Here is a 27,159-nt window from a genome sequence, read left to right on the forward strand (position 1 = left end):
CAAATTACATCCAAATTTGCTAAAAATTTAGGATGATTTTTAAAATAGCAAATGCCATCGTTTTAAGCATAGGGGAGCAAAAAAGTCAAAATTTGAATCACTCTACTGTACATAAACACACACTCAGTTTTTTTTCTGCAGCTCGGCAAAAATCCGCACAGCCGTGCGCCAGCAAAATAAATAACTGATATTCCGGCAAAAATAGCGTTTGTTAGCTGATTTTCGGCAAATTAATTGCTGATTATCAGCAATTTTGACAGAAATCTCGGCAGAAAACATGTTTGCTGGGGCACGGCTGTGCGATTCTCGGTAAAAGTTCAACATTTTGAGATCCCGGTAAAAAAAATTAAGTGTGCACATACTTTTCATTAATAAAGTTAAAAAAATGCTGGGGTTGTATACAAGACACGACCGCTCGACGTAAACTACGTAAAACCAAATATAGTAGGGACACGGCAGGTATTTTCGTCTGTTCGTCATAGTCTCGAAAACCAATAAAAGAGACGCTTTTTTTGTAAAACTCATACGTACTAAATCGTAAGCTCAGGAGAAACGTTCTGCTATAGTGGAGTTTTAGCAAATGTACGTTGCTTTCGTTGGTTTTAGCCCCTACGACGATGGACGGAAATACCTGCCGTGTCCCTACACTGAATCAATTATTCTGCTCTATATAGAAGATAAGGAACTATCCCACCGACACTACTACCCAGCATTAGCAGCATCTCCCACTCTGTGAGGGAGTAGGGACTCCACTGTCTAGCAGCTGGGCCATCCCATTCATACACCCCAATTCAACAATTGATAATACCCTAAAAGTAGGCAATTACCAAGGATACGAACGCGCTGCATAGAGGATGCATGATGCATGAAAGAACTAAAATTTTCAATAGTTTAGCATTTATACTCAAAAAATTCAATAGTATTGGCAAATTGGTGGAGAGTTTATGAATCGATTGATATATAAATCTTTATAATCCATTGAAAGATAAAGGACCTATTAATGTTACAAATCTTACATGATTTCGTGACGGTCCTCAATTTTGAAATTTTCATTTTACACCCTGTATTCGAGTCTTCCCCTTAGACGTAGTTTACGTCAAAAACACACATGCTGTTGAAAATTTTCTTCGGGAATTATTTTAACAATTCCTCTGAAACTTTTCCAGGTATTCCATAAGACATTCCATTCCCCTGGAAATTCATCTAGTAGTTCTTTCGGAATTTCCTCCGCCATTTCCTTCCAAAATTCTAGGACGAATTTTAAGATATCAGATATAATTTCCAAAAGAATTGCCGACATTCTTAAATTCGTTCAAGATTTTTTTTACATTCCTCCAAGAATTCCTTCTGAATTTTCTCCAGGGATTCCTTCAGAAAATGCTCCAAAAATTACTAAGAATATAGATCCAGAAACTCCTCAAGACTCTAAGCAGTTTCTTCAGGTTTATTCCTTCAGAACCTTCTCCAGGACTACCTTCGAAAAATATGTCAAGAAAACCCAGAAATTAATTTGGGTATTGTTTATCAAAATAAAGTATTGCGTATTTATTTATTAGACTGTAGGATAACACTGTTGAAAGGAGATTTTCTCTATCTTCGCGTAAGTGTCTCTAATCTGCCTCGGATATTCATCTAGTATTTCTTTCGGAATTTTCTTAGCCATTTGCTTCCAAAATTCTAGGACGAAATTTCGGATATCTCCGTACGAATTCCAAGAAAACTCATAAAGAAATGGCCGACATTCTTAAATTTCTTTGAGAATTTTGTTGGACATTCCTCCAAGAATGCTTTCAGAATTTTCTCCAGACAATCATCCACGGGGATAAATCCAAAAATTCCTCAAAATTCTAAGAATTTTCTTCAATTATTCCTTCAGAACTTCCTCCAGGATGTCCTTCGTACATTATTTCAGGAAAACCAAGAACTTTCTTTGGGATTTTTTTTTATAAAAATAAATTAAACCCGTTTTTAGAACAATTCTGGCAATTTAAGTACAAGGAGGAGTGAAGGAAATGTTCAATTTGATGGGTCACGTTTCCCATCGTGCTCCAGAAGCCAAGTTACCATTTTTGCATTCGCATATCACGAAGCTATCAGAATGATACTCCATGCTCAGGGAATTTAAAAAAATCCTACCAGACTGGGAATCCAAATTCAACTTTAAACACTATGACTTGTAGCCGCAAATATAAGCGCTAGACCAATTAAGATATGTTACATTCAAATCTTTAAAAAGATGATGAACCACCCAATGCGACCAGAATGAGGTTTCCACATGAAGTTACATATGAGATTAGAAGTTCATCGCTACGCTCGTTGATTTATAGGTCTGTTGCCAAGAAGTTCTTGGATGACCTAGCATTTAACACGCCAATGCCGGTAAAAGTGACAGAGATAAAACAAATCTGCTGAAGGTATAACAGCTATTTAATCAATGCCTGATAGGTTGCCTTGGTCCGGTAGATGCAAACGCACTACATACTGTGATTTTCGTGTTGGCCAATCATCGGCGTGAAATACGCAATTCGGCGGCGTGGAGCCAATCGGCGTATGGCGCGCCGCCGACACCTTGACCGGCGTCGGCGTACGTCAATAAGTGTCGGCGGCGGCGGCGTGGCGCGGCGGCCCACAGGTCTATTGCATACATCATTACGTCAGATGTAAGCTAAATAAATTAAATGGACCTCAGTCTACCACGTAATAGGAAGAAAACACAGAACATTCAACACCTCTTATTCTTCTTATAAGGCCGTTATAAGTCTATTTACATAAAAATGAATTTCTGCATGTCTGACCCTTATAGACTCAAAAACTATTGAACCAATCAGCGTTAAAAATTGTATGCAGAGGTTTTAGGGCCGGGAAAAGTTTTTAGGATGGTTCGCGACCCCTCTCCATTTTGGGAGCGGGGACTCTCATACAAATGAAACACTAATTTCTTCATTACTCGAGGTTGTGGAAGCCAATAAATGTTTCTGTGGTGGTTCGAAACCCCTCCCTTTTCTGGAAAGGTGAGGTCCCATACAAATGAAACAGAAATTCTGCATAACTCGAGAACTATTAAAGCAAACAAATTTGGTGTGAGGTTTGTCAGGACAAGAAAATTGCGAATGTAAAAAAAGCGGAGAATAAATCAATTTTAGACAAGACGTTCATCGGGGGTCTACTAGTATTTAATAAATATTATGTCGGGGTAATATGTATAAAACGCACCGGTTGCGTAAAATACGCCACCACGTCTCGAATGGTGCGGCTCGAAATCTCTTGCGACTAAAGTCAATAAACATTTGCAAGCCGTTACACAAAAAAACCAAGTGAGGCGTTTTGGAGGATCGCGATGTGGTTTATATGCAGGCCATCTATGCCTTTCTTTGCTCGTCTGACATAAAAGTCTAATACCCCTATTTTATTTCTCAGTTTTTTTCTTGTCTTTGTCTTATTGTTCCGTGTACCACGAAGCTATGGCCATCGGAAAGGTGCTCCCTGATGAACTGAATCATACGAACAATATTCGAGCACGACGCTACGCCACACCAGTCACGACGTCAATATCCCGGATGTGCAGCTGAAATAACCTAAACCTAAATCCCTACCCCGTCCGTCCTGAATAAAGTAATTCTCTAACATTGAGTCACCACGAGTATTTTGGTCTTTGTCCCTTCCCAACTAACTGTTAATGATAAGATGATATACACATTGTATTGATATCATACTTGAGAATTGCGGCTCCGCAAAGTGTTACACACGACTGTGCCTTCCAAATAAATAAAATGGTTAAAACAAACTAAGTAGAAAAGCTGTATTTTTTTTAAATAAAATGTGTTTTAGTCTTTCCTATGCAATTACGATGTTTACGATACAAGAAACATTTTCTCCTTAATATAATAAGTCTAAAATATTGACTACCTTAAAGCATAAAACTGATACTTTAAAACAGAATTATACTGTTTCGGAATAAAAAAGGTTTACTTGTAATATTTCAGGTTTTTCTTGAAAATTCTTGAAACATAATGACTGATATGATAGATTATTGATAAAAACTTCGAAAAAACATTGTTTCGGATGGAATCACAAAGAGATTTGCATATTGACCATACTTCCCCTCCTACTGGCCTCCGAGAAATCATGATGCTAAGTTGCTGCTTCCACACTTCTGCTATGAACTATAAACTTCAAGAATTTGAATGAATTTTTAGTTGACTGATTTTGATTTATTTATTTTATTTAAATAAACAAAACAAACGATAATCATTACAGCTTTGGTAGAAAATCATTATCCTTACCATTTGAGTATTTTAATAAAAAAGCATAAGCATGATAAGGCTATTCATTTACACTTTCATTGCATTTAAACTCTTAAAATCTACTCACAAAGCAAGTTGTTTCACGGGATTTGATCTCATCCTGAGCGAAAAAGTTTAAAACTTGAACAAGCGACGAATTTTTCGATTCAAACATTGCAGCGTGAATTCCATTAAAAACACAAAAAAGCTGATCATTAAACTAACGACAAACAATATCCAAGTCGAAATGAGATCATCGAATGCCAACATTCCGGAATGGTCCATATATTCCCCTCTGTACTTTTTTCTATCTGTAGCATCTATAATGATCATCAATTCATCCTGCCACTTATCAAACAGACCTGCTTCGAAAAAGACTTTCTGTGTGTAGTAAAATGCCTCAGCGTAGAGGCTTCTCAAGCCAACCCAGTAGCCAACGATAGAAGTTGATTTACGCTCGTTGATAACCACATATTTTGGTCGATGGAGTTCAAAGTCGTAGTTACGCATCAGCGACACCAGCCAGGAAGCCTCAAGGTTATTGCTCAGCTGGGCATATTCTCCGTCCAGATGCAAGTAGTCCGAGACGACGGATTTGTGAACCATTAACGGACCAAGTCCACTATCGTTGACCAACCTGGTATCTATGTCAAGGTCCGCCAGTATTCTGATATTCGATTTCGCTAGCCCGTCCAGGGTTTTGATGTTTCCAATGGACGGTTTGTTAGTTATGAAAGAAATGAGCTTCGTTTCGTACGCATTGAACATCACGAATAAGAATATTATCATTGGCAGTAGCGTAGCCTTCTCCTTCGCACTTGCGTTGTGTAAATTGAATTTTTCAAAACCGCACACCAAAAGTAAAATCGGATCGTTTTTGAATAGCGCAGGAAATACGAAACTGATCACCTCGATGAATGCCAACGTCGACAGAAGCACAACCCACGTCTCCCATGTGAATGGTTTTGTAAACATTTCGATTGCATTGAAAGGGCGTCCTTGAGGAACCAAAATTACGCGGGAAATCGGAATTACTCCGAAGATCATGCGATGATACACTCGCGAGAATTCCGCCAAATCCCTATGATCCAATGCTATATCGACGTAAAAAGCCGAGAAAATGTGTTCCGCACAGTCCGATCGTACCATAGTTTCGGTGCAAATATCTGGATAGAACCGCAAGCTGGTGTTGAGGAACGCCGCTGTTTGATGTGCCCAAACTTGGGCTGGATACCATGGATTAATAGTGTAGGTGTATCCTATTTGATATCTGTGAATACCGTGAATACTGCTCCGGATCAAGTCTTTCGGATGAGGGAAGTGTGCCCAAACTTGTTCTGCCCTTCCAAACATACCCATTTGGATGAACCTTCTTAGCTTTGTCCCAATGTAAGTTACCTTGTCAAATTTACTAATGCTTAACAAATATCCAATATGTTGATAGACATTGTAATTTTCGATATCAAGTAGCACAATCATTGGCGAATTTGTGTCCAAAACTGTAAAAAATAGTCTCACCGATTCAGGACATTTCGAAGGCTGTAGATTGCGGTCACCTACGTATACCACTGTCAATGGTGGTTTTAAAGCAGCCTTTCCAACGTATTTCATTTGCACTCGTTCATCATAGACGTGTTTGGCAATATGGTCCAGTTGTGGAGATGAAATTAACTTTCGCATCCAATCATAATCGGTTCCACCCGAAATGTCATAAAATACGCATTGGAACTGGCCTGGGTTCTGTTGAGCGTAGTACCGAATCACGATGATCACGTACTGCAGTAAATCATGTTGTAAGGAACCGCCTGTTTCGAGTGGGTAAAACATTGCAAGAAGCAGAATCAGATTCAAGTTGCCCTTCATTTTGATTATCCAAGTGGAACTAAAGCTGCTGGTGTGCTTTGGAGCAGTATAATGGCATTATTTTAAATGACATCAATTTTTGCTTCTCCTTTGCAACAAAGTTGTATTTATATGACGAATTGATTAATCAAACTTAGATGAATGAATATTTCATTCGTGGGAGGTTATTCATGAAGTGGTAATGGCCTTCAGTTCCAAGAGAAGACAGGGAACCAGACCTCCCAGATGGTCCAATTGAAAACTTTATATGTGCATGAATACTTTGACTTCTCTGTATTTAGAGTGAAAACTTGGCCAAAACGTTGCAAATGCGTGATGAGCTTGAGGAGAAAGAAAGATTGGCAACTAACAACCACGTGTTAAGTGAGTGTTTGTGATGCCGCTAGTAGGTAAGTAAGCGGTGATCGAAACCTGTTGAAGAATGATGCCGCTCTGTGTTGCACTAACACAGTTATAATTTTGCAGCAGACAGAAAAGGACAAACCACACAACGTGGAAGGCGATTCGATCGGAAGCCTCGTTTTTACTTTTTTTTTACTGTAACCCACAACTAATCCCCCAAAGCGATGTTGAGTACCTGACACGAAAGACCATCACCTTGCCGTAACCCTCTGCGCGTTTCGAAGGGACTCGAGAATGCCCATGAAACTCGAACTACGCACATTACCCGATCCATCGTCGCCTCGATCAACCGTATCAGTTTATCCGGAAATCCGTGTTCGTGCATTAGGTGCCATAGCTGGTCCCGATCGATTGTATCATATGCGGCTTTGAAGTCGATGAATAGATAATGCGTGGGCACGTTGTATTCGCGGCATTTCTGCAGTACTTGGCGAATGGCGAACACCTGGTCCGTGGTGGAGCGTTCGCCCATAAAACCCGCCTGGTACTGTCCCACGAACTCTCCTGCAATCGGTGTTAGTCAGTGGCATAAAATTTAGTAGACCATGAGCTTGCTTCCATTCAAATGGTCACTTGTATGAATTTACTTAAGCATTCTGCATTCTGAGCTACGCGTTCGACGTTGTTTAATTGATACCACTCTGGAACCTTCCGTTCTTAATCGAAGCTAAATAATAAATCTATCTGTATAAACCTTAGAGAAACCCATTGTTTCTTCATCTGTGCTTTTGTGAAACACCTCCTTAGTACCGAGCTTCATATGCTTGAGCCCTCATAATTGGCTTTCCTATAAATGGTAACCCATATGTATTAGTATTGTACCAGACTACCAGTATATTTTATGCTTCGATTCAAACGCTTTTCAATTGATACCGCTTTGCATTTCTTTGTCTTTTCTGAGGCAAAATATAGATTTACTAAGTACATGAATAGATTTAATCCTTTACGGTTCATGTGATATTTTTTTATTCACAGTCAAATAATTGTTTCGCCTTTGGAAAAAATATTTCAATTGATTTATCTATTAATAGAATTTTTAAGTCTCAAACAGAGACTTGATACATCGTTTTATGTACATGATTCTAATTTGCTCCACTCATAAATGATCACCTAAATGTTACCATTTCTTAGTTTCTCATAGAAATTAACTCATCAACATAGAATTGCTTTACGCGTTGTTTATAGTCTACTCTATGCTTTGCTTTTGGCGTATACAAGAGCTTTTCTGTTTCTGTTCCATATCCCTTTCCAGATTCGTCTCCTCTTCCTTTCCTTTTTCACTTCTTTTTTTTGTCAGGTAAATAATGAGAAAAGCCAGTGAAGGCGATGGCACAAATCTCCCAAATTGGGAACGTGCCTCCTGAGCGGACGTTGTGATATCTGATACCTAATATCTACTAAGACTGGGCTCGATTCAAAAACAATAGCAACCCATGGGCCCTCCTTAGCCTAGCGGTAAGACGCGCAGCTATAAAACAAGATCATGCTGAGGGTGGCTGGGATCGATTCCCGGTGCCGGTCTAGGCAATTTTAGGATTGGAAATTGTCTTGACTTCCCTGGGCATAAAATAAGTTATGGAGTTAATAACTGTGGAACTGAATGTCCCAGTGGGGATGTAATGCCAATAAGAAGAAGAAGCAACTCATAGGGTCCATACATGTCCTTAGGGGCCATGTGCATGATTTACGATCTAGATATCTCCAAACCGGATATCCAAAGCTCTCCAAATAAATCTAATTTTAAGTTCTCCAAGTCATTATGGATTTCAATCCAATTAAGCTTTAAATCCAACTGGGTTCGATTAGAACCTAATCGTCCACATTCGGACCACAGCGTCAACATCTGACCCGTGCGTCATCATCGAGCCTCAGCATCAAACTCGATTGACTGGAGCCGCTGTATCACCAAACCGTTCATCAACTTGCACACTGGCATGTCTCCAAGGAAACATCATTGTCACATCATAGACATATTGTGTTTGAATGGAGTTGGGGAAAACGATCATCAACTTCATTTAGAAACGCTAGAAAAACGAACTGGGAACAATATAAGCAACATTTAAATTCAGACTCATTTACAAAAGGTGGAAAGATTGATTTAGTTCAAGAATTGGAATGTTTTTCCCAAAAGGTAAATGATAAGATTTTAAATGCTCTCTACAATAGTTGTCCTACTAAACAGTCGTCCTCTAACAGGGACGTTCCGTGGTGGAACTCAAAATTGGAAAAACTGCGGAAGACTTCTCGTAAACTTTTTATTAAAGCAAAAAGAACCTCGAATTGGACTCCGTATAGGAGTGCACTTACTGAGTACAATAACGAAATAAGAAAATCCAAAAGAAGATCTTGGGTTCAAACGTGTGAAAATATTAGCAATACTCCAGAAGTCGCGAGACTTCAGAGGGCACTTGCAAAAGATCATACTAATGAACTGATTCCACCGTTAATTGAGATTTTTAAGGCAAGTCTAAGACTCAATTATATTCCATCTTCATGGAGGCAAGTAAAAGTTATCTTTATACCAAAAGTAGGAAAGCGAGATAAGATGCATCCTAAATCGTTCAGGCCCATTAGTCTTTCATCAGTTCTGTTGAAAACTATGGAAAAGGTGTGTAGAGTGATTATATCAACTCAAATTACATGATTAAACATCCACTGTCTAAGTTCCAGTTTGCTTACCAGTCCGGTAAGTTAACAATTACGGCACTTCATACAGTGGTTCTAAAGTGTAAAAAGCGCTATCGGCAAAAGAAATAGCACTTTGTTCTTTCTTGGATATTGAAGGAGCTTTCGATAACGCTTCTTATTCGTCAATGGATCGTGCCATGAAGAAATGAAACTTCGACACGAACATTATCAAATGGATTCACAGCATGATTGCAAGAAGAGAAATCTCTTCAGAGCTGGGAAGTTCGTCTTTTACAGTATGGGCAACAAAAGGTTGCCCTCAAGGAGGGGTCCTCTCACCACTAATGTGGTCCTTAGTTGTAGACGATCTTCTAGGAAGCTTGGAAGAAACGGTTTCGAGGTTGTAGGCTTTGCTGACGATAATGTCATCATAGTGAGGGGGAAATTCGGGCTATCATTTGTGAAAGAATGCAATGGGCTCTAAATTTTACCCAATCGTGGTGTATTCAGGAAGGCCTTAGCATTAATCCGTCAAAAATTGTAATTGTACCATTCACTAGGAAAAGGAAACTTGATCTAAAAGCTCTAAAGCTTGGAGGACTAGAAATTCAGCTTAGTGAACAGGTCAAATACCTGGGAGTCATTCTGGATTGTAAACTAAACTGGAATGCTCATATTGAGTGTGCGATCGGAAAGGCAACTAGTGCCTTTTGGATATGCTCTAAAACATTTGGAAGAAAATGGGGCTTAAGACCAAAAATGATAAAGTGGATCTATACCTACTTCCATTATTCGTCCAAAACTGACATATGCTGCTCTTGTCTGGTGGCCAAAAACAAAAGAAGAAGCTGACAAAACTGCAAATGTTAGTGTTTATTGCTATAACGGGAGCGATGCGTAGCACCCCTTCAAAATCTTTAGATGCAATTCTTAATCTGCTACCATTGTATGAATTCGTGCAGTTAGAAGCGGAAAAGAATATGCAAAAACTTAAACGATTGAAGTTATTCAAGTCAGGCGATTTAGTGGGCCACTTGAGTATTTCACAAAATTTTCAATATGGGCCAGTGATGAATATGGATGGAGACTGGATGAAACCTGTGGAGAACTATGACATTCCTTACAACATATATGAACCATCACGTATGGTTTGGGATGTCGGAGGTCCCACTGTTCGAGACGGTTCCATAAAATTCTACACAGATGGCTCAAAAATAGAAACAAAAACGGGTGCAGGAATCTTCGGCCCTGGGATAGCGATCTCAGTGGCAATGGGAAACTATCCAACGGTGTTCCAAGCGGAGATTTTTGCTATAATGAAATGTGCTAATATCTGTGTAGAAAGGAAATATAGATATGCAAATATTTGTATTTTCACCGATAGTCAAGCGGCACTCTAAGCTTTGAGTAGCTTTAAATGTACGTCAAAACTTGTCTGGGACTGCATTCTTTCATTGCGAAAGGTGTGCCAAGAGAACTCCGTAAATCTGTACCGGGTTCCAGGGCACTGTGACATTGGAGGTAATGAAAAGGCAGACGAGCTTACGAAACGAGGTTCAAATACACAGTTTATTGGGCCAGAACCTTTCTGCGGTATATCATACTGTACCATAAAAATTGAATTAAAATCCCGGGAAGCACAAAGGTTGATGACCAATTGGTTGGTTGCCGAAAAGTGTGCTCAATCAAAGAGATTTATAATTCCCAAGTAACCGAAAAGCTCAGCAAGAGAGCTCTTTGCACATTTACTGGCCTAATAACCGGATACTGCCCGAGAAGATATCACTTGAAAAATATTGGCCAGATTCAGAATGATATCTGTCGTTTCTGTAACAAGGAACGTGAAACCTCGGAACATCTGCTTTGCAGTTGTGATGCATTGTACAAGGGTAGATCTAAATTTCTAAATAGTGGCTTAATGCAACCAGGAGATATTTGGACTGCAATCCTTCCGAGCTGGGACGCTGCCTCTCGGCTCGTTTTTGAGAATCATTTTTACCGGGTTACTGTCCGACATTCTGGCTACGTGCCCGGCCCACCGCAGTCGTCCGATTTTCGCGGTGTGAACGATGGATGGTTCTCCCAGCAGCTGATGCAACTCGTGGTTCATTCGCCTCCTCCACGTACCGTCCGCCATCTGCACCCCACCATAGATGGTACGCAGCACTTTTCTTTCGAAAACTCCCAGTGCGCGTTGGTCCTCCACGAGCATCGTCCAGGTCTCGTGTCCGTAGAGGACTACCGGTCTAATGAGCGTTTTGTAGATTGTCAGTTTGGTACGGCGGCGAACTCTATTCGATCGGAGCGTCTTGCGGAGTCCAAAGTACGTACGATTTCCAGCCACTATGCGTCTCCGAATTTCTCTGCTGGTATCATTTTCGGCAGTCACCAGTGAGCCCAAGTACACAAATTCTTCTACCACCTCGATTTCGTCACCACCGATGCAAACTCGCGGTGGGTGGCTCACATTGTCTCCTCTTGAACCTCTTCCTATCATGTACTTTGTCTTCGACGTGTTGATGACCAGTCCGATCCGCTTGGCTTCCCTCTTCAGTCTGATGTAGGCTTCCTCCATCTTCTCAAAGTTACGTGCCATAATATCTATGTCGTCGGCGAAGCCAAATAGTTGGACGGACTTATTGAAAATTGTACCACTCGTGTTAATCCTTGCTCTACGAATTACCCCTTCCAAAGCGATGTTGAATAGCAGACACGAAAGACCATCACCTTGCCGTAACCCTCTGCGCGTTTCGAAGGGACTCGAGAATGCCCCTGAAACTCGAACTATGCACATAACCCGATCCATCGTCGATCAACCGTATCAGTTTATCCGGAAATCCGTTTTCGTGCATTAGCAGCCACAGCTGGTCTCGATCGATTGTATCATATGCGGCTTTAAAGTCGATGAATAGATGATGTGTGGGAACGTTGTATTCGCGGCATTTCTGCAGTACTTGGCGAATGGCGAACACCTGGTCTGTGGTGGAGCGTTCGCCCATAAAACCCGCCTGGTACTGCCCCATGAACTCCCTTGCAATTAGTGCTAGTCGACGGCATAAAATTTGGGAGAGTACCTTGTAGGCGGCGTTCAGCAATGTTATTGCGCGGTAGTTGCTACAATCCAGCTCATCGCCCTTTTTGTAGATGGGACACACGACACCTTCCATCCACTCCTGCGGCAGAACTTCCTCCTCCCAAATCTTGGTAATGACCCAGTGCAGCGCTCTAGCCAGTGCCTCACCACCGTGTTTAAAAAGCTCTCCTGGTAGTGGGTCAACCCCAGGGGCTTTGTTGTTCTTCAGCCGGCCAATCTCCTCCTGGATTTCCTGGAGATCCCGAGCCGGTAGAATTATGTCCTGCGCGCGTTCTCCCAGGTCCATCACCATACCGCCATCTTCGTCTCCCACCTCGCCATTCAGGTGTTCTTCGTAGTGCTGCCGCCACCTTTGGATCACCTCACGCTCGTTCGTAAGAAGGTTCCTGCTTATGTCCTTACACATATCTGGCTTTGGCACGTGGCCCTTACGTGAACGGTTTAACTTCTCATAGAACTTTCGTGTGTTATTAGCGCGGTACAGTTGCTCCGTTTCTTCACGGTCTCGATCTTCCTGCTGGCGCTTTTTCCTCCGGAAAATCGAGTTTTGTCTGTTCCGCGCCTGTTTATATCGTGCCTCGTTCGCCCTCGTGCGGTGTTGCAGCAATCTCGCCCATGCTGCATTCTTCTCTTCCACTAACTGCTCACATTCGCCGTCATACCAGTCATTTCTCTGATCCGGGGCGCCGTGCCAAGTGCAGCGGTTGCGGTGCTGCCAATGGCGGATCGAATATCTCTCCAGCCATCTTCAAGAGACGCTGCACCTAACTGCTCTTCCGTTGAGAGTGCCACTCCCAGTTGCTGCGCGTATCCTTGGGCTAGTCTACCATCTTGTAGCCGCCCAATGTCAAGCCGCGGCGTCCGACTTCGACGCGTGTTGTACACCGTCGAGAGTTTTGAGCGCAGGCATACTGCAACGAGGTAGTGGTCGGATTCAATATTCGCACTGCGGTAAGTGCGGACGTTCGTGATGTCGGAGAAGAATTTACCGTCGATAAGAACGTGGTGGATTTGGTTTTCCGTTTCTTGGTTAGGTGATCTCCATGTGGCCTTGTGGATATTTTTGCGGGGAAAGAAGGTGCTTCGGACTACCATTCCGCGGGAGGCTGCGAAGTTTATGCATCGTTGGCCGTTGTCATTCGATACGGTGTGCAGACTAACCGGTCCGATGACCGGTCTATACATTTCCTGCCTTCCTACCTGTGCGTTCATGTCACCGATGACGATTTTAACGTCCCGCAGTGGGCATCCATCGTATGTCTGCTCCAGCTGTGCGTAGAACGCTTCTTTCTCGTCGTCGGGTCTCCCTTCGTGTGGGCAGTGCACGTTGATGATGCTATAGTTGAAGAAACGGCCTTTAATCCTCAGCTTGCACATCCTTGCGTTGATTGGCTGCCACCCAATCACGCGTTGGCGCATCTTACCCAGCACTATGAAGCCGGTTCCCAGCTCGTTGGTGGTGCCACAGCTTTGGTAGAAGGTAGCCGCTCGATGCCCGCTTTTCCACACTTTCTGTCCTGTCCAGCAGATCTCCTGCAGCGCCACGACGTCGAAGTTGCGGGGATGTAATTCATCGTAGATCATCCTGTCGCAACCTGCGAAACCTAGCGACTTGCAATTCCATGTTCCAAGCTTCCAATCGTGATCCTGTATTCGTCGCCTAGGTCTTTGCCGATTATATCGAGTCGCATTATCTCTTATATTGTTCGTAATGATTGGTTTTCTAGGCGGCTTATTGGGCCAGCGCAAACCTCCTGTCACGTCGGAGGGCCGTCGTGTCAGGGCTGTTTAGCGTCCCACCTAACACCAGGACTTGGGCTTGTGCGCTTTGAGCGGCACACGGTCGCTTTAGTGGGGCCTACTTGCGGATACATGCAGCTTTTTATAGAGGTTTAACAGGGCCCACTGTCAAACCCCACCACATCCTAGGCAAGCCCCACAACTCGCAGATGGCCTGGGGAGGGATCGTCAATTAGGCATAATGTACGTTAGGCATAATGAACGTTAGGCATAAAATTACCCAAAGAACAGCCCATTACATAAAGAAGGCAGAATTATTCCTGACGTCCGTTATGCCTATCGTCCATTATGCCTAACGTACCTATGCCTAACGTCCTTATGCCTAATGTCGCGGACCCGATGAAAAGAGCTTTCTGAATGATTTACCACAGGGGGTGTGTCGTCTGTCACTTTACGTCCTTCGGGAAATTGTGATTGTGGTGCAACACCGAGAAATAACACAACCACTTAGGGTAAAAGACCCAATAGTGGAGGAACTAAGCACGTTCCATCACTATTTGTTGGTTCGCATCAAGCCTATACTTCATTTCACTTACCGCAAGGGTGCACATGGAAGTTTATTAATTATATTTTATTATATTTGATGATATTCCAGCAACATCCATCATTGTTACCTAAAATCGTACCTCCAATTATTGGTGCAGTGTTCCAATAGTTGCGGTATTTTTTAATTCGTGTTCCTATAATTGCGAATCTCATTGTTTTCATATGGGACTCGCAACAATAGGAACACTACCGCAGCTACTGGTGCAAAGCAGAGAAAAGGAAAAGGTATTTTAGTGATACTTTACCAATTTTGATGCAATTCTCAACCTGTTTTCCTGTCTTTCGTGTAATGACAGGTCACCAAATTGATAGACTATATGGAATGCTGCGTTAAATATGTAGATTGTGTAAAAACAACACTAGGTACCGACAACACGTCGAAGACAAAGTACATGATAGGAAGAGGTTCAAGAGAAGACAATGTGAGCCACCCACCGCGAGTTTGCATCGGTGGTGACGAAATCGAGGTGGTAGAAGAATTTGTGTACTTGGGCTCACTGGTGACTGCCGAAAATGACACCAGCAGAGAAATTCGGAGACGCATAGTGGCTGGAAATCGTACGTACTTTGGACTCCGCAAGACGCTCCGATCGAATAGAGTTCGCCGCCGTACCAAACTGACAATCTACAAAACGCTCATTAGACCGGTAGTCCTCTACGGACACGAGACCTGGACGATGCTCGTGGAGGACCAACGCGCACTTGGAGTTTTCGAAAGGAAAGTGCTGCGTACCATCTATGGTGGGGTGCAGATGGCGGACGGTACGTGGAGGAGGCGAATGAACCACGAATTGCATCAGCTGTTGGGAGAACCATCCATCGTTCACACCGCGAAAATCGGACGACTGCGATGGGCCGGGCACGTAGCCAGAATGTCGGACAGTAACCCGGTGAAAATGGTTCTCGACAACGATCCGACGGGCACAAGAAGGCGAGGTGCGCAGCGGGCAAGGTGGATCGATCAGGTGGAAGATGACTTGCGGACCCTCCGTAGACTGCGTGGTTGGCGACGTGTAGCCATGGACCGAGCCGAATGGAGGAGACTCTTATATACCGCACAGGCCACTTCGGCCTTAGTCTGAATAAATAAAATAATAGGTACCGCAACTATTGTAATTCCCCTTAATTGAAAGGTCTACTACTACTACTACTACTACTACTACTACTACTACTACTACTACTACTACTACTACTACTACTACTACTACTACTACTACTACTACTACTACTACTACTACTACCACCACTACTACTACTACCACCACCACCATCATCACCACCACCACCACCACCACCACCATTACTACCACCACCACCATCACCACCACCACCACCACCACCACCACCATCATCACCACCACCACCATCACCACCACCACCACCACCACCACCAACCACCACCACCACCACCACCACCATCATCACCACCACCACCACCACCACCACCACCACCACCACCACCACCACCACCACCACCACCACCACCACCACCACCACCACCACCACCACCACCACCACCACCACCACCACCACCACCACCACCACCACCACCACCACCACCACCACCACCACCACCACCACCACCACCACCACCACCACCACCACCACCACCACCACCACCACCACCACCACCACCACCACCACCACCACCACCACCACCACCACTCACCACCACCACCACCACCACCACCACCACCACCACCACCACCACCACCACCACCACCACCACCACCACCACCACCACCACCACCACCACCACCACCACCACCACCACCACCACCACCACCACCACCACCACCACCACCACCACCACCACCACCACCACCACCACCACCACCACCACCACCACCACCACCACCACCACCACCACCACCACCACCACCACCACCACCACCACCACCACCACCACCACCACCACCACCACCACCACCACCACCACCACCACCACCACCACCACCACCACCACCACCACCACCACCACCACCACCACCACCACCACCACCACCACCACCACCACCACCACCACCACCACCACCACCACCACCACCACCACCACCACCACCACCACCACCACCACCACCACCACCACCACCACCACCACCACCACCACCACCACCACCACCACCACCACCACCACCACCACCACCACCACCACCACCACCACCACCACCACCACCACCACCACCACTACACACCACCACCACCACTACTACTACACCACTACACCACCACCACCACCACCACCACCACCTACCACCACCACCACCACCACCACCACCACTACTACTACTACTACCACCACCACTACTACCACTACTACTACTACTACTACTACTACTACTACTACTACTACTACTACTACTACCACTACTATTACTACTATTACTATTACTACTATTACTATTACTACTATTACTATTACTACTATTACTATTACTACTATTACTATTACTACTATTACTATTACTACTATTACTATTACTACTATTACTATTACTACTATTACTATTACTACTATTACTACTACTACCACTACTACTACTACCTTTTCAACTTCAGTGGACTTCAGCAGACGAGGAAGAAGCAGATGCCGTTCTTAAGAAACACGCAAGTTTTAATCACTCTAGAAACACCCTTCACCTTCTTCTTCTTCTTCTTCTTCTTTTTCTTCTTCTTCTTCTTCTTGGCATTACATCCCCACACTGGGACAGAGCCGCCTCGCAGCTTAGTATTCATTAATCACTTCCACAGTTATTAACTGCGAGGTTTCTAAACCAGCCCAACAAACATTGGAAGTTTATAAAGAGCTTATTTCGCTAAAAATTGACTTCTTCAGTTAAAAAACTAGCTTATTCAGCTTAAATTGTTTGTTGGGAGGTTACCATTTTGCAATCGTATATCATGAGGCTAACACGATGATACTTTTATGCCCAGGGAAGCCGAGTCAATTTCCAATCCGAAAATTGCCTAGACCGACACCGGGAATCGAACCCAGCCACCCTCAGCATGGTCTTGCTTTTTAGCCGCGCGGCTTACCGCACGGCTAAGGAGGGCCCCTTTAACTTAAGTATTTAATAAATTTCCTATTCCCTTCAGCTGGTGTGACTTGCAAATATTTTGGTAATACTTCATCTACTGATGAAATCAGAAGATTAAATCAATTGATTCCTTGCAAAAAAAAGTCGTTTTAAAAATTGACCAGTTGTTTGTTTCATCACGAACATTTTCTATGAGCAGATGTTATTTATTCAATCGGTTAAGACGGTTTTTCGCAAAATTAACCCGCATAGCCTCGATGACTTTCTTTTCCATTTTAATCTGACTAACGTTCTCAGCCAAGCTGTGAGTTCGAGGTTTCGAAACATAATTAGAAACGCTCATGCTTCCTATATGGGCGCAGTCGAAATATTCATTTAATTGGACGTAATTATTTTTCCATTTTCTGGCAGACTGCCTCGTCACCGACTATGTTGCTAAACATTCACCCTCATTAGTGTTGCAACGATCGGTTTACGAGTGGTCAACTTTGTCGACAGTTTCATTTGCACCATTTGTTGGAGTGATGCCCACAGTTGTGCTTTAAGGGTTGTGGGCTTGAAATGAGATGAGTTAGTGACTAAACAAGAGGCATTCGAGTTCTGCAATAGGAATAATCATGGACAAAGTTGATTTGAATACATCTCTTAGCTCGGTCGGCAGAGGTTAACACTATCAAACTTATTCAACGGGATACCTTTAACCCTCCATATTAATGGTAACAATAATTGAATTATGCTTCTCTAAAAAGGGTATTTACTGCATAATGTGATAAGACCAGTGCTTGTTATCATCCAAATGTTATCATCCAAAACACAAGAAAGAATGCTTTTCAGTTCAGCGAGATTATCTGGGGCTTCTTATTCATTGTTGCAGGACACGTACACTTGATGGGAGTTTTGTAACCCGACAAATTGCTTACATTAGAAATTTACCAAAAGTTACTGTACATAATTGAACCTTCATAAAATCCTATTAACTACTTCTCATAAACTACTTCTCATTATTGCTTTAAAATTATATTACTAGGAATGAACTTAAATGTAACGGAATTTAATTAAAATAAAACTAAACATTAAAACATCGAATATTGAAATACGAAAATTATCCTGCACACCCCTACAACACCCATCCCAAATCACACACGTAACGCACCGTTGAGATCGACTGTCAACGCGACAGTTCACAAGCACTATCTCACTGATCGTCGACCTGAAAACTTTTCTGCACGGACTGCTTTCTCGCTGCAAAGAAATTAGAAAACCACAAGGCCAGTAAACGTCAAAATTTATGAGGAACGAAAGAAAAAGAGATGTTTCCGTGCAGTACCCTATTAAGTAGTCGAAGAAAAAAAACGCTTGTGCTCAAAAGTGCTTTGTAGAAGCTGACTAGAAAGTTTCGTGGTGCCACCGGGCGTGATAAGTGGCGGACGCGGAAGCAAGCAAGCGAATCAGCCGGAGTGCCACGTCATCGGGCCGGCCCAAGTTAGTGGAAATAAAAAACAGTCGGTGGTCATTTCAGTCCCGGATGGAAAGCGTGTGGCTTGTGATTGAGTGAACCGTGTTGGCTCTGTTGCCGCCGCCGAAAAAACAGTTGCAGCGTCATCGGATGAGGTTAGCCACGACCCTACCTGAACCTCTCGTGTCTCGAGTGTCCGAGTCGACGCTATCAATTAAACGACTCTGAGGCCACGATAAGGGCAGACAAAAGTCCCCAATAAAGAATTCCTCTGGATGTCTGGATGAACGCGGATCTTATTGGAGAAATTATTATTTTTGAGGTCCACCGTTCTGGAGTGATCATGCGAATGAAACGGGTCTTATGTGCAGGCAGCCAGCTGCAGCCCACTGAAACTGCCTCTGAGTGACATTTCGCTAACAAATCATAGTCAGCATTCTAGTTATCCAGACCCATCCATAGAAGCCATTTTCAAAGACAAAAAGACCCAGAATGTAAGCCTGGTCAGATCGGGATTTGCGACGAGCCGCAAATTGGCTGAAAATCTCAGCTCCGTCGTCGCTCCGCGGGGTACGAAATCATCCGAATGCTGAGATTGCTTATCTCAGATATTGTTTGACTTGCGAGTACGGAAGGAATCAAGGGTGCAGCAGCACAGAAGTTTAGATCGTCGAGTGGTGGAGGACAGCTCTGATTTGAACGGGTTTTAATAGAAGCTTTCACGCGGACTCCACACGCTTTGGGCAAGCCTTTGTGGAGAAACGGTGCTTGTTTCCACAGTTGGTGCACTTGGATTCTGCTTCTTCCATCTGCTCTTCGACTCCGTGGTCACCGCCGCACCGGGTTCATTGAGCAACCATGAGACATATCCGAATTTCGTGGCCGAACCGGAGACAGCTTATACATTGAGAGACGCCGCGATGTACCAGTTTATGTCTGGTCAAATCAGCGACACTTCTTGAAGCTGGCTGCACCATGCTCCAGGTGTAAGAGGTACAGCTTATCACGGTAAGCTATTACTTTCAACTGTAAATCAATGCTTCAGAGATGGCTTTTTAGTTTTGACAAAATCAAAACACTGTTGTTAAGTGCTAGATAGGTCACAAGAACTGGCAATATCAGTCTTCCTTGTGCATATGTATAAAATAGATATTGCTATTACCCATTCCGTATCTCTATGATAACGATAGTCACCGATCGACCGCAATTGGTTATGTTTGTGAGCAAACTTACCACACTGGCTCTTGTGTATCGTTCTATATACACAGGGCAGTTAGTTAGCTGCCGACCGTGCGCGCATTCACATCTCGAATAAAACTATATTGCACAAACGATTCGAAAAGTTAATAAAGATAGTTATTGGAAAGTGGTCAAAATAAAGCGTTTGTTCCATACAAAGTACGTCGCGTGTGTTCTGCATAAACTGCAACCAATATCCGAATCAAGGTTTCTCCAACGGCACCGGTAAGAACAACTGTTTTTAATCTTGTCCGACGTTTCGGTCCGTTTGGGACCTTCCTCAGGGACTCAATTCTTACAGGTTTATCCTCAACTGTGGTTCTTCTAAACCATTGATTGTCACCAGTGTAGAGAATAATATATAAAATAAATTATATATACCATTGCATTCGGAAAGAATGATGATATCGATAATATTAGATTACTGATTTAGTCGATATCGTGCTATTTGTCTGTTTTGTCAGAAAAATTATTAGAGTGTCATCGAGAGATATTGAGTTGCAACGAGCCACGCGGGAATGGAAGGATGTAATTGAGCGTAAATCAAAAAGTGTCGCTCACGGAAAACCACGAATGTGAGCATCGAACGGGACAGCTCAGTTTTGTGACGGACGATGTTGAAGACGGATGTGCGTATAAATAAAACGAAAAGAAATCGAAAAAGATCAATAAAAAAAAATAGTGGAATACTAATGTGGCTAATTCGTGTGTTATATATATAATATTATTTATTAATAAAAGAGAAATCCGACAATGGCATGGTCGGTAACGATTATGCTCCCGGGAAATTAATATGTTTTGCTCGATTCAGTGCGCGAGAGTTGGGGAAGAAAATTAATGGAGTGTTGGTAAAAGGCGATTTTTCCTGGTCGATGCTGTTTCAAACGGCGGTATCAATCTTGTTGGATCATGCATACACGTAAGTTCTTTAATTTTTGTTTAGTTTTGCTCAACGAAGTGAGTGGCGTTTATGACATGTCCTTGGTTCAATTTGCTAACGCGTAATATTGTGAAAATATTGGTAATTATAAGTGCTATACAGGGCTGGTTATGATTTTTGTTGGTATGACAACATCATAGGGTGAAACAGCCGTTATAATTCTTTCTTCCTTTAATAGTGTTGTGATATTTTGATCACAATAAAAAGGAAAATGCTTATTTTTCTGTATTGGAAAATGTAGTATTAGCGATTGGATCGGTTTGTAATTCAGCCACTTGATAACGCTAGTGTTTATAAAAACACCATTTGGGTAAGAAATTCCGAGATTTATGAGATTTCAAAAGTTGATATCTGCAACGAAGTTGTTTGAAAGGTGGAAAATGTAGTATCGTAGATCGGTTTGGAATTCAGCCACTTGAGGGCACTAATGTGTATGAAAACACCATTTGGATACGATATTTCGAGATTTATGAGATTTTAAAAGTTGGTATCTTTAACGAAGTTGTTCGTAAGATGGAAAACGTAGTAATGGAGATTAGATCGGTTTGGAATTCTGCCACTTGACAGCGCTAGTGTATATGAAAAAACCATATGGGTATGACAATTAAAAGGTTTGAGAGATTTTGAAAGTTGATATGTGTAACCCAGTTTTCCAAAAGATGGAAAACGTGGTAGTGGAGATTAGTTCGGTTTGGAATTCTGCCACTTCACAGTGCTTGTGTTTGTGGGAACATCATTGAGGTAAGAAATTTTGATGTTCATTAGATTTTGATAGTTGATATATGTAACGAAGTTGTTCGAAAGATGGAAAACGTAGTGATGGAGATTAGATCGATTTGGAATTCAGCCATTTGTCAACGCTAGTGTATATGAAAACACCATTTGAAAAACATATTTCGAGATTTATGAGATTTTAAAAGTTGATATCTGTTATGAAGTTGTTCGTAAGATGGAAAACGTAGTAATGGAGATTAGATCGGTTTGGAATTCTGCCACTTGACAGCGCTAGTGTATATGAAAACACCATATGGGTAAGATACTTCGACATTTATAAGATTTTAGAAGAAGTTTATATATGTAACGAAGTTGTTTGTAATGTGGAAATGTAGTAATGAAAATTAGATCGGTTTGGAATTCAGTCACTTGACAGCGCTAGTATATATGAAAACACCAGTTGGGTAAGAAATTTCAAGGTTTGTGAAATTCTGAAAGTTGATGTCTGCCCGAATAAAATGAAATTATACAACTATTTTTCAACTTATCGTTTTAAAGTATAGAAAATTATTGTTGAATGTTTTATGCAATCATACGAAAAACCGTGCGTTAATTATAGCATGAATGATATTTACGATAGCCCTTATAATATTTGGGTTTTGGATGATACATTGAATGGGTTGTTAAGTATCGTTACCATTCAAAAACATCAACTTTTCCATGTATTTTTGCAAAGCAATTTTACCATGAATAATTAGTTTATCTTCAATTTTGTTTCATGCGATCATTCGGTGTTTGATAATATTCAACAAAAACGATCAATAGTACGATTTTTTGACGATTCGACTGTTAATCCAAATCAAACACTGTACGATAATCATTTAATTATACGATTACTGTATTATACTATGTATATTATTTAACCACTCTCTATGGTGTAAATTTTACATTTGCGTTCTTTTTTCAGTTAAAAAGTTAATAATAAGCCAACACTATAAACATGTTCTATTATTTTTCATTTATTTTCGTTTATTGCCTTATATAGCTTCTCTACGATCTTCTAAGATTATTTATATATTTTCTCAAATTGAGGAATTCATTAATAGCAGTCAAGAACAATATTCGTCTAATAGTACCTACAGTGAACGGATGATCTTGTCACGGTCTCCTCCATTATCGAAGGTGGAAGGCGGGATACTTTGATATGCGTTTTCAGGATCATTTCAGTGTACACTCAACAACTTTACCTGTGAATTATATTTAAAGAATTAATCCATTTAGTGGGAATATAATGGGAATCATGAATCATGATATATTCGCGATAATGCTTTCTTCTTGTTCTACCATAGTAGGAATACAAATTCGACTGATTTAGTGGCAGATGAAATAATACTGTACATAAATTTCAATTGGTCTGTTTAGTCGCAGTCTTGGGCGCAGCTGATGGATATCTATTCTTAACATTCTTTTGTTTTTCAAGATATGCACCACTCTTGCTCTCACGTGAAGTACCTACTAAAAAGTTATTTAAGATATACCAAAGATTATGAGCAGAATGGAGGTATGGATAACATCTAAGGGACCAATCACTACCAACTGACATCGGTCCAATAATTGGAAGCGATAGGTCATGCCGCAATACAAGGATGCGTTTGATAGATTTCTGTCAAACGCAACGTAACCGTATCCTTCGTGCGGAAATCTTTAATATCTCCATCCGGCATCCTGACACAATCTTTAGCATACTGTTCAATCAATGCTTTAGCTCGACGATGAGAACCAAGTAAAATGGATACGTTTGCGTACGTTTAGAAAGTATTTCCATGCGAAAACAGCCAAAACGTACACAGACGTTTCCGTTCTGCTTGCCGTTTCTGGGTCTTGAAGTTCTACACGCGGAACACCGAAGGTTGTTACAGATTCTTACCTTCCCAAGATTCACAAGCGCTGTTCGAAGTGGTGTATTACCGGCATACGAGGCGGTGAAATTACCGTTAAGTCTTCCCGCGTATTCGATGAAACCCGATGATTCTGGAAATAAACATAAATGGGAGAAATATAATAAAAGATTCCCTTTCCTTTTTATATAGATATAATAAAGCTACTACTTACATGCATTGGCTGTTTAAGTTTTGGGTTCCCCTGCAAGATCTTCACCGGCATCGAGAGAAAAAAAAACTGTTTTGGCAAAAATGTCACAAAAATTTATTACACTGAAAATGAAAAAACCTCGGAAAAACTTCATTCATGCAGTCGGGTAATGAAATTATATCATGTATGATTTTTTTCCCACAGATTATTTTTCATTTCTCATTCTGGTAATCATTACTATCACATGTATGATCTTTCAATAATTATAAATGATTAGGTCGATAAAAATATTAATGATATTATTGTACATGAATCGTACAGCTTATAATGATCACATGCCGAATGGAAAACTTATAATTTTACCCATTCAGTCTACAATTTATTTCTATGCGGGTGTAACGAAGTTGTTCAGAAGGTGGGATCCAAAGTTGAAATTTTGCCACTGGACAGGGCTAGTGTATATGAAAACATCATTTGGGTAAGAAATTCTAAGGTTTGTGAGATTTTTAAAGTTGAGATATGTAATGAAGTAGTTCGAAATATGGAAAACATAGTAATGGAGATTAGATCGGTTTGGAATTCAGCCACTTCTCTGCTGGTGTACCATGGAAACACCATTTGGGTAAGATATTTCGAGATTTGTGAGAGTCTAAAAGTTTATATCTGAAACAAAGTGGAAAACGTAGCAACCTTTGACAAAGTTAGTTCGTTTGAATCCAATCTTTGAGTGGGTTGGTACGTCTTCGATGTCTTCTACGTGCGAGTAGACGTTCGATCCGGGTGGATCAGTTGAAAGTTCATGCGAGTGAATATTCGATCCTGGTGGATCAGTTGAAAGTAAATCCAATCTTCGAGCAGGTTGGTACGTCTTCGATGTCCTCTACATGCGAGTAGACGTTCGATCCGGGTGGATCAGTTGAAAGTTCATGCGAGTGAATATTCGATCCTGGTGGATCAGTTGAAAGTAAATCCAATCTTCGAGCAGGTTGGTACGTCTTCGATGTCTTCTACGTGCGAGTAGACGTTCGATCCGGGTGGATCAGTTGAAAGTTCATGCGAGTGAATATTCGATCCTGGTGGATCAGTTGAAAGTAAATCCAGCCTTCGAGCAGGTTGGTACGTCTATGATGTCTTCTACATGCTGTAGTATATGAGATAATCAGAAGGAAAAACGAACAAAAAAACATGTGGAAGGAATTATATCAGTGCATCTACGGTCGTCATCATCATCATCAAGCGAGGGAAATCATATGAGTTGATGATCGACGAAGCAATGGATGACAGCAAATGAGCACCGACCACCAATCTCGTTGGTGGAGGCATTTCGTGTAGGTGAGAGAGAGAACGGATAACACATTGCTTTTATGCTAAGCAATAACTGCGCGTTTGGGAAAGAAGGGAGGATAGAATGAAGACTCTTCGCAATAGGGTTTGATCAAGTTGGAGGAGTGAAGGAACGAACGGATACGTATAATGTATTGCGCAAGAAAAAGACCGTTCGGTTTTGATAGCCGAAGCTGGGTTCAGATTGATGCTTCCACGAAAGAGATTTAGCGTCATTCTTTTGGCGATTTTTGAAGGCGATAGTTCGGTTTTGGTTTTATCGCGGTTGGCATTTTTAAGCTGCCAGCCGAAGTTTGAATTTCGCGAGTAGGCGTCACGACACATGCGAGTAGACATAGTAGTCTGAGTAACAGGTATAATAAGAAGGAGTGAACGACGATGTGCAAAGAAGGCAAATGAGAGTGTTCTGATTGTTATGCAAGACGGACATTCCAGAGCCTGATAAGTTCTATCCATGACTGCATGAACAAGATCACTGTTTGAGTAGCGGGTAGAATTAGAAAATGTAACGACGATATGCAAAGAAGGCGAATGATTTTTTTCTGATTTTGTTACAAGATTGACATTCCAGAGCCGGGTGGGCTCTATTCATGACTGCATAAACAAGATCAGTGTTTGCAAAGAAGGCAAATGAAAGTTTTCTGATTTTGATACATGACGATGATATGCGAAGAAGGCGAATGATTTTTTTATTTTGTTGCAAGATTGACATTCCATGACTGCCATAAACAAAATCAGTGTTTGAGTAGCGGGTAGAATTAGAAAATGTAAACGACGATGTGCAAAGAAGGCAAATGAAGGTTTTCTGATTTTGTTGCAAGACTGACATTCCAGAGCCTGATAAGCTCTATTCATGACTGCATAATCAAGATCAGTGTTTGAGTAGCGGGTAGAATATGAAAACGTAAACGACGATATGCAAAGAAGGCGAATGATTTTTTTCTGATTTTGTTGCAAGATTGACATTCCATGACTGCATAAACAAAATCAGTGTTTGAGTAGCGGGTAGAATTAGAAAATGTAAACGACGATGTGCAAAGAAGGCAAATGAAAGTTTTCTGATTTTAATGCAAGACTGACATTCCAGAGCCTGGTAAGCTCTATTCATGACTGCATAAACAAGATCAGTGTTTGAGTAGCGGTTAGAGTTACAAAATGTAACGACAATATGCAAAGAGGCGAATGATGTTTTTCTGATTTTGTTACAAAATTGACATTCCAGAGCCGGGTGGGCTCTATCCATGACTGCATAAACAAGATCAGTGTTTGATTAGCGGGTAGAATTAGAAAATGTAAACGACGTATGCAAAGAAGGCAAATGAAAGTTTTCTGATTTTGATGCATGACGATGATATGCGAAGAAGGCGAATGATTTTTTTATTTTTTTGTTGCAAGATTGGCATTCCATGACTGCCATAAACAAAATCAGTGTTTGTCAGACGAAATTTTCAAAACGACTTATCTGCTTTTGTAAACAAAGATTCAAAAGAAGATTTGACGAAACTGATAGCTCTCCCACGCTAACCAACACTATCAACAGGTAGCGGAAACTTTCAGCTACCTATTGGTGGTGTTGGTTTACGTGGGAGAGCTATCAGATTCGTCAAACCGTCGTTTGAATCTTTGTTTACAAAAGCAGTAGTCTTGAAAATTTTGTCTTGAATTAGTGACTTGGTTTTGGATTCACAACCATAATAATCTTTCAGTACGGTTTGTGTGTT

At 41.7% G+C, this 27,159-nt stretch overlaps 1 long non-coding RNA gene and 1 pseudogene across 1 annotated transcript; one reads left to right on the top strand and one right to left on the bottom strand.

The window, feature by feature from the left end:
- The first annotated feature begins 6,316 nt into the window (after positions 1 to 6,316).
- On the top strand, positions 6,317 to 16,991 carry LOC134221789 (integumentary mucin C.1-like; annotated as a pseudogene).
- A 6,024-nt stretch (positions 16,992 to 23,015) lies between these two features.
- Positions 23,016 to 24,194, bottom strand: LOC134226455 (uncharacterized). Its single transcript, XR_009983482.1, has 3 exons — positions 24,116 to 24,194; positions 23,931 to 24,034; positions 23,016 to 23,250 (listed from the first exon to the last, which is right to left on the bottom strand). It is a non-coding gene; the product is annotated as an uncharacterized LOC134226455 (long non-coding RNA).
- Positions 24,195 to 27,159: the final 2,965 nt, after the last annotated feature.

Source organism: Armigeres subalbatus, chromosome 3 (genome assembly GCF_024139115.2).
Source record: "Armigeres subalbatus isolate Guangzhou_Male chromosome 3, GZ_Asu_2, whole genome shotgun sequence".
In the NCBI taxonomy this organism is placed as follows: domain Eukaryota; kingdom Metazoa; phylum Arthropoda; class Insecta; order Diptera; family Culicidae; genus Armigeres; species Armigeres subalbatus.